At 43.0% G+C, this 13,668-nt stretch overlaps 1 long non-coding RNA gene across 1 annotated transcript; it reads right to left on the bottom strand.

Moving 5' to 3' along the window:
• Positions 1–2,094: 2,094 nt before the first annotated feature.
• On the bottom strand, positions 2,095–3,317 carry LOC149353735 (uncharacterized). Its single transcript, XR_016289598.1, has 2 exons — positions 2,858–3,317; positions 2,095–2,238 (listed from the first exon to the last, which is right to left on the bottom strand). It is a non-coding gene; the product is annotated as an uncharacterized LOC149353735 (long non-coding RNA).
• Between the last annotated feature and the right edge of the window lie 10,351 nt (positions 3,318–13,668).

A 13,668-nucleotide genomic window follows, 5' to 3' on the forward strand; every position in this document is an offset into this window, starting at 1 on the left:
AAGACAGGCATAGCAGAGAGTCAGGTTTGTGGATGAGATTAAGAAGATTGCAGGGATAAGGTGGCCACATCTAGAGCAGGAGGACATAGTTGATGGGAGAGATATTGGAGAGGGATCTTGCAATGAGTAGAGTTCGGCTAATGTTATGACTTCAGATGCTTCCAAGAATGAAAGTCATATACCTTAAAAAGACGTGCTCCCTTGAGCTAGCTTTAATAGTTAGCAATAAAGACTCTCGGGTAGTAGATGATTGCAAAGATCATCATTTTTGGTGCACAAACAAACTATGTTTCTTTACCACCGAAATTTGACATTTAAAACCTCATGTATATCAGGCATAGCTCTGAGTATATACTACAGCTACAATGTGAATGCTATGCATATAATGAATTCTACTAACCGCGCTGCGAGTGCCAGACATGTGTGGTGTGTGTGTGTAGACATCACCCGTGAAACTCATTGTATTATGCCATCATCAGCCTTCATTCGTACTTTCCTTTTCCTCCTCTTCCCTTTCCCCTGTGTGGAGTAGCAGGCCAGGGCCATGTTACCACCGGCCGACCTCTCCACCTTTCCCTCATTAAAATTCCTTTCTCTCTCTCTCTCTCACAAAGACTGTACATATCTTGAGGAAGGTGAAGATGACCTACCTCACTTCCTCAATTGGTGCGAAACAGCTGCCCTTCAGGCTACAGTTCAGTTCATCATGCCAAGAACCTCTCACGAATGATCAGTTTTCACTGATTCTAAAGCAGCCTTTCAAGGCCTGCAAGCTGCTCCACGCTGTGGTTCGCACGAACAACTGGTTACAGAGATTCACGAGGAGTATTGTGCGCCATATCAAAAGGTCATGATGTCATTTTTCAATGGCTGCCAGTACACTGCGGTATCAAAGGAAGCCACCACGCGAACAAGGCTGCCCAATCTGCACAGAATTACAGACTTCAAAGTATGACGCACTGTGTGAACTAGGATTGGTGCATAAGCTCACGCTTTCTGCATGGAACACTGGCCAGTTTTTCAGCCGTCACCTCAGAGCATTGGACCCTGGACTGCGCTTTTATCTTCTTCATAATGTACCGTGTCGCGAAGCAACATTGCTGAGCCATCTATAGCTTGGTGTTGCATTTACAAAGCAATACACATTCTGGATTGGAATGACCGACAGCCCTATTTGTGAAACATGTAGTTGCGAGGAAACAACAGTGCATCTCCTGTGTGAGTACTCTGCTTTGGCGAAAGACATACACTGCGTTGTGCGCTGAACTGCCCATTGATCATCGCCCTTTAACAGAGGATAAGATCCTGGGACCATGGACAGAGCAGTCGACTGCCATCAAGGCATACAAGGCACTGTTTTGCTTCCTTAGAGCGACTGGCTTAAGGCAGCTTAATTAACAATACTTAATTAAAGGGCCCCTGCCCACCCCATGGTCGCAAACACTCTCTACCTCACTTTGAGCGAGCCTCCTCTCCTTCCATTCCCTCCTCGAAATTTTTCTCTCCCGCTCCTCGTCGAGTAGGCTCGGCAAGGCAAAATCACCCCTTCCTTCTCCGATGTAAGCCGGAGGCGTGGTGTCTGTGGAGTGCGTCACAGGGCTGCATCATGGCCCCGCCTTCAATAGAATTCTTTTCTTGGTTTTTGCTGCTGGGTCTGTTCGAGGGGAGGGGGGGGGGGCGCTGCGGGCGCGCACACTGAACGATCGAGAGGCGCGATCGGCTCGACCACCAAGACTTGTTAGCGAGCGCATCCTTTCATACATCTGTTTGTCATTCCCAGTTAGCGAGCCACCTTTTCATTTTTTTTTAGGCCTCCCCACCGCTTCACGAGCGGAGGGGCGGAAGTCGCCCAAGCAACCACCGATATCTTTCGGACGGCCGACAGAGGTCTATTTCGGATGTTCTGTACATCCGCTGAACATCCGCAAACAGCCGGTAGACGTCCATCGGCCGTCCGAAAGGTGGCCAAAGGTATACGGTTCGCCCGCCGACGGACGTCCAGTTGAGTACGTCCATTGGCGGATCTTTCTCGAATATTCGCATATATGGTGCATGCGTGCTTTTTTCCGCACAATGCAATAAAACCAAAAACAATTTGATGCATAGCACGCATATTTTATTGTGGTTGATGATACATCAGCAGAGCAATGGGTTACATTCGGAAAATTTCTTAAATGTGACTCTTCAAATGTGGCAAGCTTGGGACACACATCCGTAATCTTCACACCCACAGGATTTCTGAAATAAAAAAGAACGCGGCAAACATCAGTCATGTGAAACAAATGGTACAATGCAGTAGCCTAAGTAAAAACATTGGAACCAATTAATAGAAGTGTTTAATGCTGCAAGTATAACAGACAATGCACTTTAACAAACACTTCAATAAATATAAAGCAATAACAGCTCTCACTTTTCCACACCATATTTGACAATGTATCTGTTCTTTATTTATTTTCATGAGCCTTAGGGCACTAACCTGCGCAGCACTGTACGCGACTGAGCACAGAAAGCCGCAAAGCTTCCGTTGCGAACCACTGCGACCTCACGTGCTTCCTATGGTCTGCCTTTCGCGCGTTGTCATTCTTTATATAGGAACAGTGAACATAGCGATGCCTTAAAAATTAACAAGATGCGAAAACACTCCATCCCGCAACTTTGAAGAGGAGTGGGAATTAGTCGCGCGAGTTGAGGGCTCCCGCAGCTGTGTGATGTAGGCTCCCGAAAGTGCGAGAACAGCACACACTTGGGGAAGCCATCTCCTCGCGCTTACTGCTCCCACTGTCCTGTGAACGAATGTTATATGAGCATGCTGCATTGTCCTAGAAGCAAAGTTCCAAGAAGTGTACTGGATACATACCTTCGTAGGCAATCACATGTGCACTAAGCCTTCTTTACACCAAGGTCGACGCAGTACGGGATTCCGGTGTTCCAGAAGAGCTTCAGGCGCTTCCCGTATCTTTCGAATTGCTTAAGTTACATACAACTTTCGTCCACAGACCGAACAAAGCCACATTTTATAATAACAGAGCTATAAAGATCTGCGCGACAACACTACGCGACATATCAACAACAGCGCTACGGAGCCGTACTGATGGATTGGATTGGTCTGACCGCGAACTGATATCTATGATGATGGTGATAGCAGAATGCACGGGAGTTTTGATGCTTACGAATGGTTTCAATGGCAAGTTTAGCTAGCAAAACAGTGGACATGTCGCGCAACTCCTCTAATTTGGAGAAGTTTTATAAATATAAAACTAGTCATTGAGTTCTTGCAAAATTCTGCAACACCTGCTTCTCCTCTTAGATAAATTTAGCTCGTTGGCGGCCTCCAACTGATGCAAATAAAACAGTATACATACACGAAAGACTCGAATTTTCTGTGAAATAAAAAACGTCCATACTCATGGCCTGGGAAAATACTTGACCTTATATCCTTCGGACGTCCACCTCGTCTCTCATGCGGATATACAAAAGTGGACACTGTCCGTACGTCCGGCGGATGTACGAATACGGATATCCGAAATCGGATTGTGTTCGTACGTCCGATGGACGTCCGATCTCGGCAAAGGACGTTCGGATCTAGCTCGTACGTCTGACGGATATCTGTGGTTGCTTGGGCGGTTCTGTTCGAAAAACACGGCGAAGTGCGGGCCCGGCAACCGCCCGTTTGCTTTTTTTCATGTGTGTTTGTGTTCTGTGTGTTTGTGTCTTTTCTCCGCTCCGAAGCCCATGTCGTTCATTGGAGTCAAGGCGTACGCAAGATGCATGAAGGATAAGTGGTGTCTGTGCGGAGCGGTCAAGTGGGCGAGCGAGGGAAAGGCTCTGCTGCACTACTAATTAAAACCTTGTTTTGGGGGGCTTGCATAGAAGAAAAAAAACTGAGAAGGGAGCGCGCACGCAGAGCGTCTCGTGACGTGATCACGGCTGGGGGGCGAACCAACTTCCTCAGTTTTACTATTTTTTTTACTTTTTATGGCTAGGGTTCAAGGCTGTCGCCGCACGCTCCCTCCGCAGTTTTTTTTTTTTTTTGTTCCTTCATGCGGGTTTGTAGGCATGAGCCAGAACAGAAGGCGCTGCGGAAAGCGCTGTGCAGACGACGCGACGCCAAGGCTACGCCCAACCTTCTCCCGTCAGTCAGAACGATGCGCCAATGAGTGCCTTTGGCTAAAGTAACCCCCATGACGTCAACGGGGTTCAGAGTAGTGGGGCGGGCCGTTTTTGCTGAAGGAAAGAACGAGCGGGCTTTGATTTGAATTTTCGCAGCTTTTCGGGGCGCGCATGGCTGTAGTATTTTGCAGAGGTTATCTTCGATGCCTCATCCATGCAGTGGGCTTGTTTTTCAAACATGTCCGGACCCTGGGCAGTGGCCCTTTAAGGGACCAATTGTGACTGTGCCCCTCGTCCCTTCTCTTTTTCTTCTCAGTGCCACTGCTCAGTGCCAATGCAGAGTAATCAACCAGAACACTTTTCTGGTTAACATCCCTGCCTCCTCTTCCTCATTATCTCTCTCTCTCAGTGTCTTTCTTTTGTGACTGGGAAGCCAACTGGGCTATTTAGCTGCAACCAATTTGGCAACCCATTGGGAGTGTCATGAAAATAACTGGAACCTCAGTAAATGTTTTGATGATCCAAATGATGGAACCAACTGGAATATCCACTGTAAGTAGGGAAGCCAGTTGAAGTACCCTGGAGTTAGAATTTCCAATTTCCACATTTATTTTTTGACAGGGTAGATATTCAGAGGGTCTGGATATATGCAGAGGGTCTGGTATCTTTCTGTGTGGTTAAACATTATATAAATATTTTGAAGCGAAAGCTTCACGGGACCTCAGGCTTTCTTCGCGGTGCTTCAGATAAAGCAAAGGAAAGGAAAGTGCATAACTGGTTCCTGGGACAGTGGACACCTTAGGCGCGCTTTTTGCTACGAAACCGATGAAGAGCGGAAGCTTCAAAAGCAAAGGACAGGCATATAACTGACCCCCTTGGGCAGTGGGCACCCTAGGCGCACTTTAAGCTACTTGGCGGTAGTGACAACATTGTGGCAGAAGCGTGGCACTGAAGCCATAGGCTGTCAGTGTTCATTCTGTTCACTGGTGTTGGTGTTGAAAACGTTTTAGACTGCGATGATTTGAGGGAAAGGAAGTGCACATAACTGGCTCCCTGGATCAGTGGACGCCTGAATCGCGCTTTGAGGTACGGGGGGTGGTGAGAGAGAGAGATGTGGCCTGCTTGTGTTAGCTCTGACAATGTTGTGACAGACATGCGGCACTGCAGGAATAGGCTGCAGCATTCATTGGGTGAGCAAATTCTCGCGATCAACCATTTGCCACCTGCCAGGGTGGCAGGGTAGGTGCACTGCCTATGCATTGTCCGGAATGCACTCAATGTTAGAGCCGGCAAGCCGCGTACAGTTGCCCGATACGCCACAGCTTTAGCTCTCTACCAGGTTCAGCAGTAGTTAAACCGCAGTTAATTTTTTAAAATTTAAAATGGGACACGCAGTGTATTGCTACAGCACGTGTGCATCCTGACAACTGCACTATATGAATTCATAATTACGCTGACAGACTGACACAGTTAAGCAGACCTCCCTTTATCCATTGCCAAAAATGACTCAGAGTATGTATTCCATACTTGTAGGTGCACCAGAGCACAAGCAGCAGTAAAAACAATTTGCAGTCATTCAGTAAACGTGCTACAGTCAACATGCTACAGTTAACTTGCATCATTTAAGAAAAAAGATGATGGTTGATTTGAGTAATAATTAGGCCAAATACGAATTAGGAGTGCTAGCAGTTCAGTTTTCCCTTCGGTTCTGGTGTTCAGATCCAGTGCACCCAGATGGCAGTTGCTTGGATAGTGATAATGGTTTAATATGCGGAATTGGTCATTCTTTCCATTCACTGATCCCTGGGAGTGTTCTTTAGCAACACACCTTAAGGATGCTTTGTATGTAGAGAGAAACTGAGCACTGCAATATTTCTAGTGTGTGATCACAAAATTTAGTTGCCTTGCTGCACTTGTGCTCTTCTAGGGCAGGTGCTGCCAATGGTGAGGTTTCGGTTGCTTGAGTTGGGGTGCAACCAAGATTGGTTTTCCTCACCAGCCTCTTGCGATTAAATTACTGTTGCCTGACACAGTGGGCAAGTTGCTATATATATATATATACACCGCACAACAGCTAAATGTGGGGAATGGCCACTTGTGTTAAATGGGAAGGGCCACTGTATTAAAAGTAGTCAATGTGAACCGAAGGAGGCAGAAAAAATAAGAACAAGAAAATAAAACCCTTTAGCCGCACACCTTAATCAAGCTTTGTTTACTGAGAGCAACTGAGCCATGAAAGACTTCCTTGGTCACATAAACGAACCTGCATTAGCTTTGCACTGCAATATTTCTAGTATGTAATCAAGAACCTAACAGAGCAGCTGTCTGGCGGAATCCTTTGATTGTTTGCGGGAATCAAATGTGTGAACTCACTTTCATACTTTCGCAACACAATTACATGAAGCTACATGAAAAAAAAATGGAGCAATGAATAAAGGTGAAGGAAGGCTCTTTCCCCTAGAAAGAAAAATGGTGGGCACAAGGGCACATGGTGTCGCAGCACACTTTGACACACCGTAACTGTAGCTAGAAGTGTATGGTGCAATCCACCTTCACGTCAGAAAATAGGCATCCTCTTGAATGACAAAGCTCACACTGCTGCTGGGGCTTCACATGTCTACAAGATGGTGTGTTCTGCTGTGGAGGTTCGTTTCATGAAGAGTAATAATCTGCAAATGTTTGCTGGAAATGTTGGTCTGGACCAAACTCTACCCCAAATTTAGAACACTGCAATTGCTAGTCTTTTATAACTATGCCCATTAAGACAAAAACATGTTAGATTTAAATAGACTCGGACCAGAGAAAAATCACAACACCAATAGTTACATCCAAATGCCCACTGTATGGGGATGTATTATAACGAGTGTTGGATGCATATATTTGCATTTATCCTCCCAGACAATTTAAAGCATTGTTTTCATGTAACGCACTCTTGTAGTCTTGCTCGCTTACTTTTTTCTGTGCTCTTCTGCAGGAATGAATTTCTGACAACACGAACAAATATTCATGCTCCTTCAAGCAGAAGGGTGTGCATTGTAGGTTATATTTAGATATTAAAAGTGTGAAAGGGCATTGTATGTATATTTGACAGTTATGAGGATGACTAGAAAAGCAACACTTAAGGGTGCACATATCTGCAGTGACCCTACATGAGCCCATATGCCAGAGATAAGGGTACATTTTTAGCAACAAACTATGTAGTGTGCATGTATGCATTACGTACATTGTGGGCAAAATGTAAATCTGCCATCGCAGCAAACCCCAAAATATTGTTTAGATGACTCTGAAAGGATAGAACGTTCCTGACATAAAATCATATGTCTATTCATTGTCAGCTGTTGGAAAATCGAATGCAATGGATCTAATGGCTGCCACTGTTAATGTGAACTGGGCCATCAACTGCATATACAGAATAGTTACTCAATGACAATATATATCGTTCACTGCAACATGCAAGGCATCCTATTCCATGCCTCAACTCTTTATCTCTAAGGTGGCGGCTAATAACAATCCAAGATGTTCTTTAATAATTTTCATATTATTTAAAAAAGACCTCTACTATGCACCCCTGACATGTGGTGAAGGTTATGTTAGCCACACAGTAAAACTGAAAATTGGTTTTTGAGAAAGGAAATGGCACAGTAACTGACATCTTGGTGGACACCTGAACCATGGCCAGCCCCATCGCCAGGAACATCAACACCCGATAACTCTATCAGGCATATAAAGCCCGTGCTGTCAGCACAGACTACTAATCCTCTGCTTTTCGCAATGCAGGTTAGTAACAAGTTTTCCCTATTTGCTAAAAAAACCAGTAACAATTTTTAATGCAGCTGCCGAGCCCTCAGTGCTGCTGTAGTATTGTTGCCGAGTGTTCATGTGTTCTCCGTTTTCTTTTACTGTTGTCAGGTGATGTAGAAACTAACCCAGGACCCGACCGTTACGACTGCATACTTTCCGAGCTCTAGAAAGTAACTACCGGGCAAGGTACATTAATTACTGATCTACAGGACATTAAAGATCAACTGAAAACTACCGAAACAACCTTGACCGACTTAAAGAAGCGCATGGACACCTTAGAATCACGCTACGCCACACTTTCTACTCTCTAATCTGAAATAGACGCCCTGAAAACTTTGAACACCAAACTTACCGGCAAGATCGACAAACTTGAAGCACGTAATGACGATGCAGAAAATCTCTCTCGCCGTAACAATCTCATATTTTACAATATTCCTGACACTAACCCCACTGAAATGTATGCAGACTCGGAAGAAACAGTCATTCGTCATTGCTCCACTCAACTAGATTTTGCCATCGAACCCGATCTAATTGAGCATGCTCACCGCCTTGGGCGCCACTCAACTGATCGCACTAGGCCAATCATCGTTAAATTCACCTCATCACAAACTAAAGAAAGCATCCTTTCTTTAGGTACTAAGCTTAAAGGCACCAACTACAGCATTGGCGAAGACTTCTCTCTTCCCGTTCGTAACACTCGCAAACATCTTGTAGCCTTTGCCAAATCAGTATCCGATAAGTTCTCTTTGCGCTTCAAAACTTTACATATTGGTCCCAAACGCTACATATTCCATGAACCATCACAAACAGTAAAAGAAGTGAAATAGCAACCATCTCAGCACCTATCGACAGATCGTTCGAAGCATGAACAACAAGAAGCACTTTCATTGTCAGCAATCTTTACTAACATGCGGAGTTTCATTTCAAAGCGCAACATTGTTTCCTATATTGTCACTTCATCTGCTAGCAACATATCAGTCGTGACGGAAACGTGGCTAAACAGTGATATCTCTGATAGTGAAGTCCTTGCTGACTTGCCTAATTTCAGCGTTTTTTGCAAAGATCGCCCAGATTGAAGGGGAGGAGGGGTACTGATTGCAGCAGCTCGGGATCTATCATGCTCAGCCATTCATCTTTCATCAGATATAGAAATATTATGGGTTTTATGCCACGCTTCACCTAAATCAGTTGTGATTGGCGTTTGCTACAGGCCTCCTAGCAGCCCAGACTTCCCTCGTAAACTTAATAACGCATTAAATGAAATTAAAGCTAAGCAACCTAACACCTGCACTCTCCTATTTGGAGATTTCAATTTTGCGAGTATTGACTGGCATAATCTAACCACTACAGGTAATAAGGATGCTAATGAATTTCTAGACGTGTGCCTTAACTTTAACCTCGTTCAAACTATATCTGAACTAACCCGTGTAACCGAAGGCTGCGCTAATATCCTAGACCTAATATTAACAGATAATCCTGAATGTGTTCATTCCATCACGCATCTACCAGGCGTCAGCGATCACCACGTCATACATGCCAGCTTCACAATTAAACCATTTTTATGCATAACAACTAAACGAACTATCCGACTGTACGATAAAGAAAACTATACAGCAATAAATAATGAACTTCGCGCATTTTTACCAGGAGTTCAATCCAGCTTTCATCAAAGATCCATCCATGATAACTGGTCCTTGTTTAAGAGGAAAATCGAAGATTTGGTCGACAGGTTTATTCCGAACATAAATATACGAAATAACCCTCAAAACCCATGGTTCACAAATACACTAAAACATCTTGAAAATAAAAAGAAGCGTCTTTTCCGATCGGCCAAGTTGCTTCCTAGTCAGAACGCTTGGAACAAATATTATGCAGCCGAAAAAACTTATGTATCAAGTATTCGGGAAGCCAAACGCACTTTTTTTAACTCTGATCTGCCTAAAATGTTGTCAACTAATCCCCGTAGGTTCTGGCAAGTCATTAACCCCCAGCACACATGCACTGTTTCCCTCACCGATGCTTCGGGTGCAACTGTCTGTGAAACTGAATGCACCAACATGTTCAACACAGCCTTTTCATCCGTGTTTACTAATGAAACAGATCCGACATTTCCTCCAAACCCCCCAGTTATTCAATATACTATGCCTTCTCTTATATTTTCTTCTGCAGGAATTTTGTAACTAATAGAAAACATTAAAATATCATCCTCTGCTGGAATTGACAATATCAACCCTAAAATACTGATTAATACTGAAGATATATGTTCATCTCTGTTGTGCTTGTTATTTGCTCAGTCACTCTTCACAGGTCAACTGCCCATAGACTGGAAAAATGGGAAGGTCGTTCCAGTCTACAAATCAGGTAACAAGAACTCGCCGCTTAATTACCGCCCCATCTCTCTAACTAGTATTCCCTGCAAAATCATGGAACACGTCATCTATACCCACATCATGACATTCCTTGATTCGAATAACTCTTTCCATCCTGCTCAGCACGGGTTTCGCCGGGGTTACTCCTGCGAGACCCAACTTGCCACATTCATTCATGATCTGCATGCTAACCTTGATTCTAATCTACAGACTGACATCATTTTTCTAGATTTTGCCAAAGCCTTTGATAAAGTACCCCCTAAACGCCTGCTGATAAAACTTTCTCAATTAAATTTGCACCCTCATATTTTGAAGTGGATTGAAGAATTTTTGACTAATCGTTCGCAGTTTGTATCCGTTAACAATAAGAACTCTAACTCACTCTTAGTAACGTCGGGCGTCCCACAGGAATCTGTGCTTGGCCCACTACTGTTTCTCATTACATTAATGATCTGCCTTCAAACGTAACATCTAACATACGCATGTTCGCTGATGACTGTGTACTTTATCGAGCTATTTTCACCACCGCTGACTAATCTTCTCTCCAGAATGATCTTAATACTGTTCAGGAGTGGTGTAATAAATGTCTAATGGAACTTCACCCACATAAGTGTAATCTTTTGTCCATTAGCCATCGCCGTAATCCTCTAACCTTCTCTTACGTAATATCTGAAGTTCCGGTACAACTAGTTCAATACAAGTATCTAGGCATAACTATTTCTAGCGATCTTTCTTGGAGCCTGCATGTTACTAATATAATATCGTCAGCAAACAAGACTTTAGGTTTCCTAAAGCGCCATCTTCATCATGCTCCCCATCATGTCAAGTTATTAGCTTATAAATCATTCGTCAGGTCCAAACTAGAGTTTGCGTCACCTATCTGGAATCCTCATCAAGCATATCTCATCAATACCCTCAAATCTGTACAGAATCGCACTGCTCGTTTCATTCATTCATCCTACTCTTATGACATCAGTGTTTCGTCCTTAAAAACAGCATCTGGATTATCACCCTTATCACTCCGCCGTCTCATTGCCAGCATGTCTTTATTTCACAAATTCTTCCCCAGCCCTATGCACATCGCACCTTATATTCTTCCACCCACATGCATATCTCACCGCACCAGCCATCACCTACAAGTTGCCCGTCCACGATCACGCACTGTCACTTTTTCTAATTCCTTCTTTCCTTGTGCAGCCGCAGACTGGAAGAGCCTTCCAAACAACGGTGCCATCATCACTTGCCCAAGTCTTTTCACTGATATTGTAGAAGCTTTCCTGTTATTGTGAATTTGTACTTTTATTCTTGCTACCCCTTATGTAACACCTCTTTTAAGGGGCCTTTAAGGTAATGAAATAAAATGAAATGAATGCTGTAAGGGAAGGGATATTAGCGATATTAGAGATATTAGCGATTAGCTTCATTGCATTTTTGATTTTTTTCTTATTGTATGCTCCTTTATTGAGATGTACAAGACTACTTTTCAATAACACAATTCACTTGTGAAAAAAGCACCTATGTGTTATCCAGTTACTATTGTGCTTGTTCCATTACATACTTTCAAAAGATGAACCATAGTAGCAATAATTCACTTTTTACAAAACAAGAGTCCCATGAAGCACATAAAATACTCTGTGTCATTTCTAATGGATCAGTAGGTATTTGCTTCATAGGAAGAAAATTAAGTATTATTTAATGTGACAAGGGTGTTCTTGATATTTTCACAAGCATAATCTCACAGTTCATTCTGTGATGCAGCAGTGCTAGGAGTTGTAAGTTGTTTTATAGACTATGCGATAGAGTTATAACAATTCTGCAATTTTCAATGCAAGGCTAATCTTGCCTGCCCCATAACATAACCACCACTATTACCACAACATTAACATGTCCTTGACAAGAAGTGGAATGTTCATGATCATTACTGTCCTCAAAGAAATCGTACATTTTTTTTCCTTCAATAAAAGTATGTTGGCTGAGTTCTCAATTACTGTGACAAACAAAATTGTAAGACTGCCAGCTAATTGCTAAGCACAGGTATAAAAATTTCAGCATGCGCCTTGCATGTGGACGGTGCCAGGTTCAATCCCCAGTGCTGCTGGGAACCCACCAGCTTTCCTCACACCTTGTGTTTAGCTTTTGTGGCGTGAAATGCTTTGGAAAAAGAGTCTTGAACCAGACAATTTCGTCGATAGCCTGGTGATTAGTTCTACTCTCAACTAACTTAAACCGGCTTTGTGCAATGAAGCCCAATTGTGTTCCTTTTTTCCAAGTTTTCAGACAGAAAAGCTACTGTTCCGTTGCCTTGGGAAGTACAATTGAAGCTAACCTGGACAAAATAAAATATACATGCTGCAATAGAAAGTAGCACGTAACATACCTAATCTTTTTTGCCTATCACATAGCAATTAGCTGTTCAAGCAGATCAAAATTGTGGCCAATTTATAATTTATAACAACTTTCCTTAGCCATAAAACACAAAAAACCTATTTCTCACCGTGACCCTATATATTTTTCTGCAACTGTCACGCCTCAAGCCAGACTCAGCACCATATAAATTTTGAAAACAAGCATACTGGAACATCTATCTGCATTACCCCTACAGAATTTGGCCTAAACATAATAAACCATGCAGCCCCATGATTGATTTACTAATTTTTAGTGCTCTGTCAGTACAAACATCTATAGTCTCCGAACTCTATGAGAATATTTTTTGTAAGCGTCTTTGTATTTTCCTAGTGTTGATATGTGCATTTCGCTTTAGAGGTTTTCTTTGGCAGGGAAATATACGCTGTGCCTGTTAATGAACATTCGTGAACATTTGTCATAGGCGATTGCATTTGACACTTGCTTTCTTCTGCTCGGTGTTATGTATGTAAATTTTTTTATTTCCTTTCTTGCTTGCTCATGCTGTATGTCTTGTAAGGGGGGCTCAAGCTCCTTCAAGTGCAAACCATTGGCTTTTTTGCCCAAGCCTACCCATATCATTGCGATGCGAATTAATCGGACTTTACTTAATTATCCTACCATAATGCAACACGACCGGCGCAAATAGCTTAGCAGCCGTAAAAACTAATGCAGTAATGCTGCCATTACTGGCTTGCATTAAATACATAGAGAGTTCTGTTACGATTGCCATATGTAGTTATAAAGCAGTATGACATGCTGACCAAACAATTTGAATTGTTTAGAATTCATTATATGCATAGCATTCACATTGTAGCTGTAGTACATACTCAGAGCTATGCCTGATATACATGTGTTGTTAAATGTCAGATTTCGATGGTTAAGAAACATGTTTTGCTTGTGCCACTAAAATTCTGATCTTTGCAACCATCTGCTATCGGAGAGTCTTTATTGCTAACGAGTAAAGCTAGCTCAAGAAAGCATG

The sequence above is a fragment of the Amblyomma mixtum genome, chromosome 3, assembly GCF_055824585.1.
Source record: "Amblyomma mixtum isolate Tamu chromosome 3, ASM5582458v1, whole genome shotgun sequence".
Lineage (NCBI taxonomy): Eukaryota > Metazoa > Arthropoda > Arachnida > Ixodida > Ixodidae > Amblyomma > Amblyomma mixtum.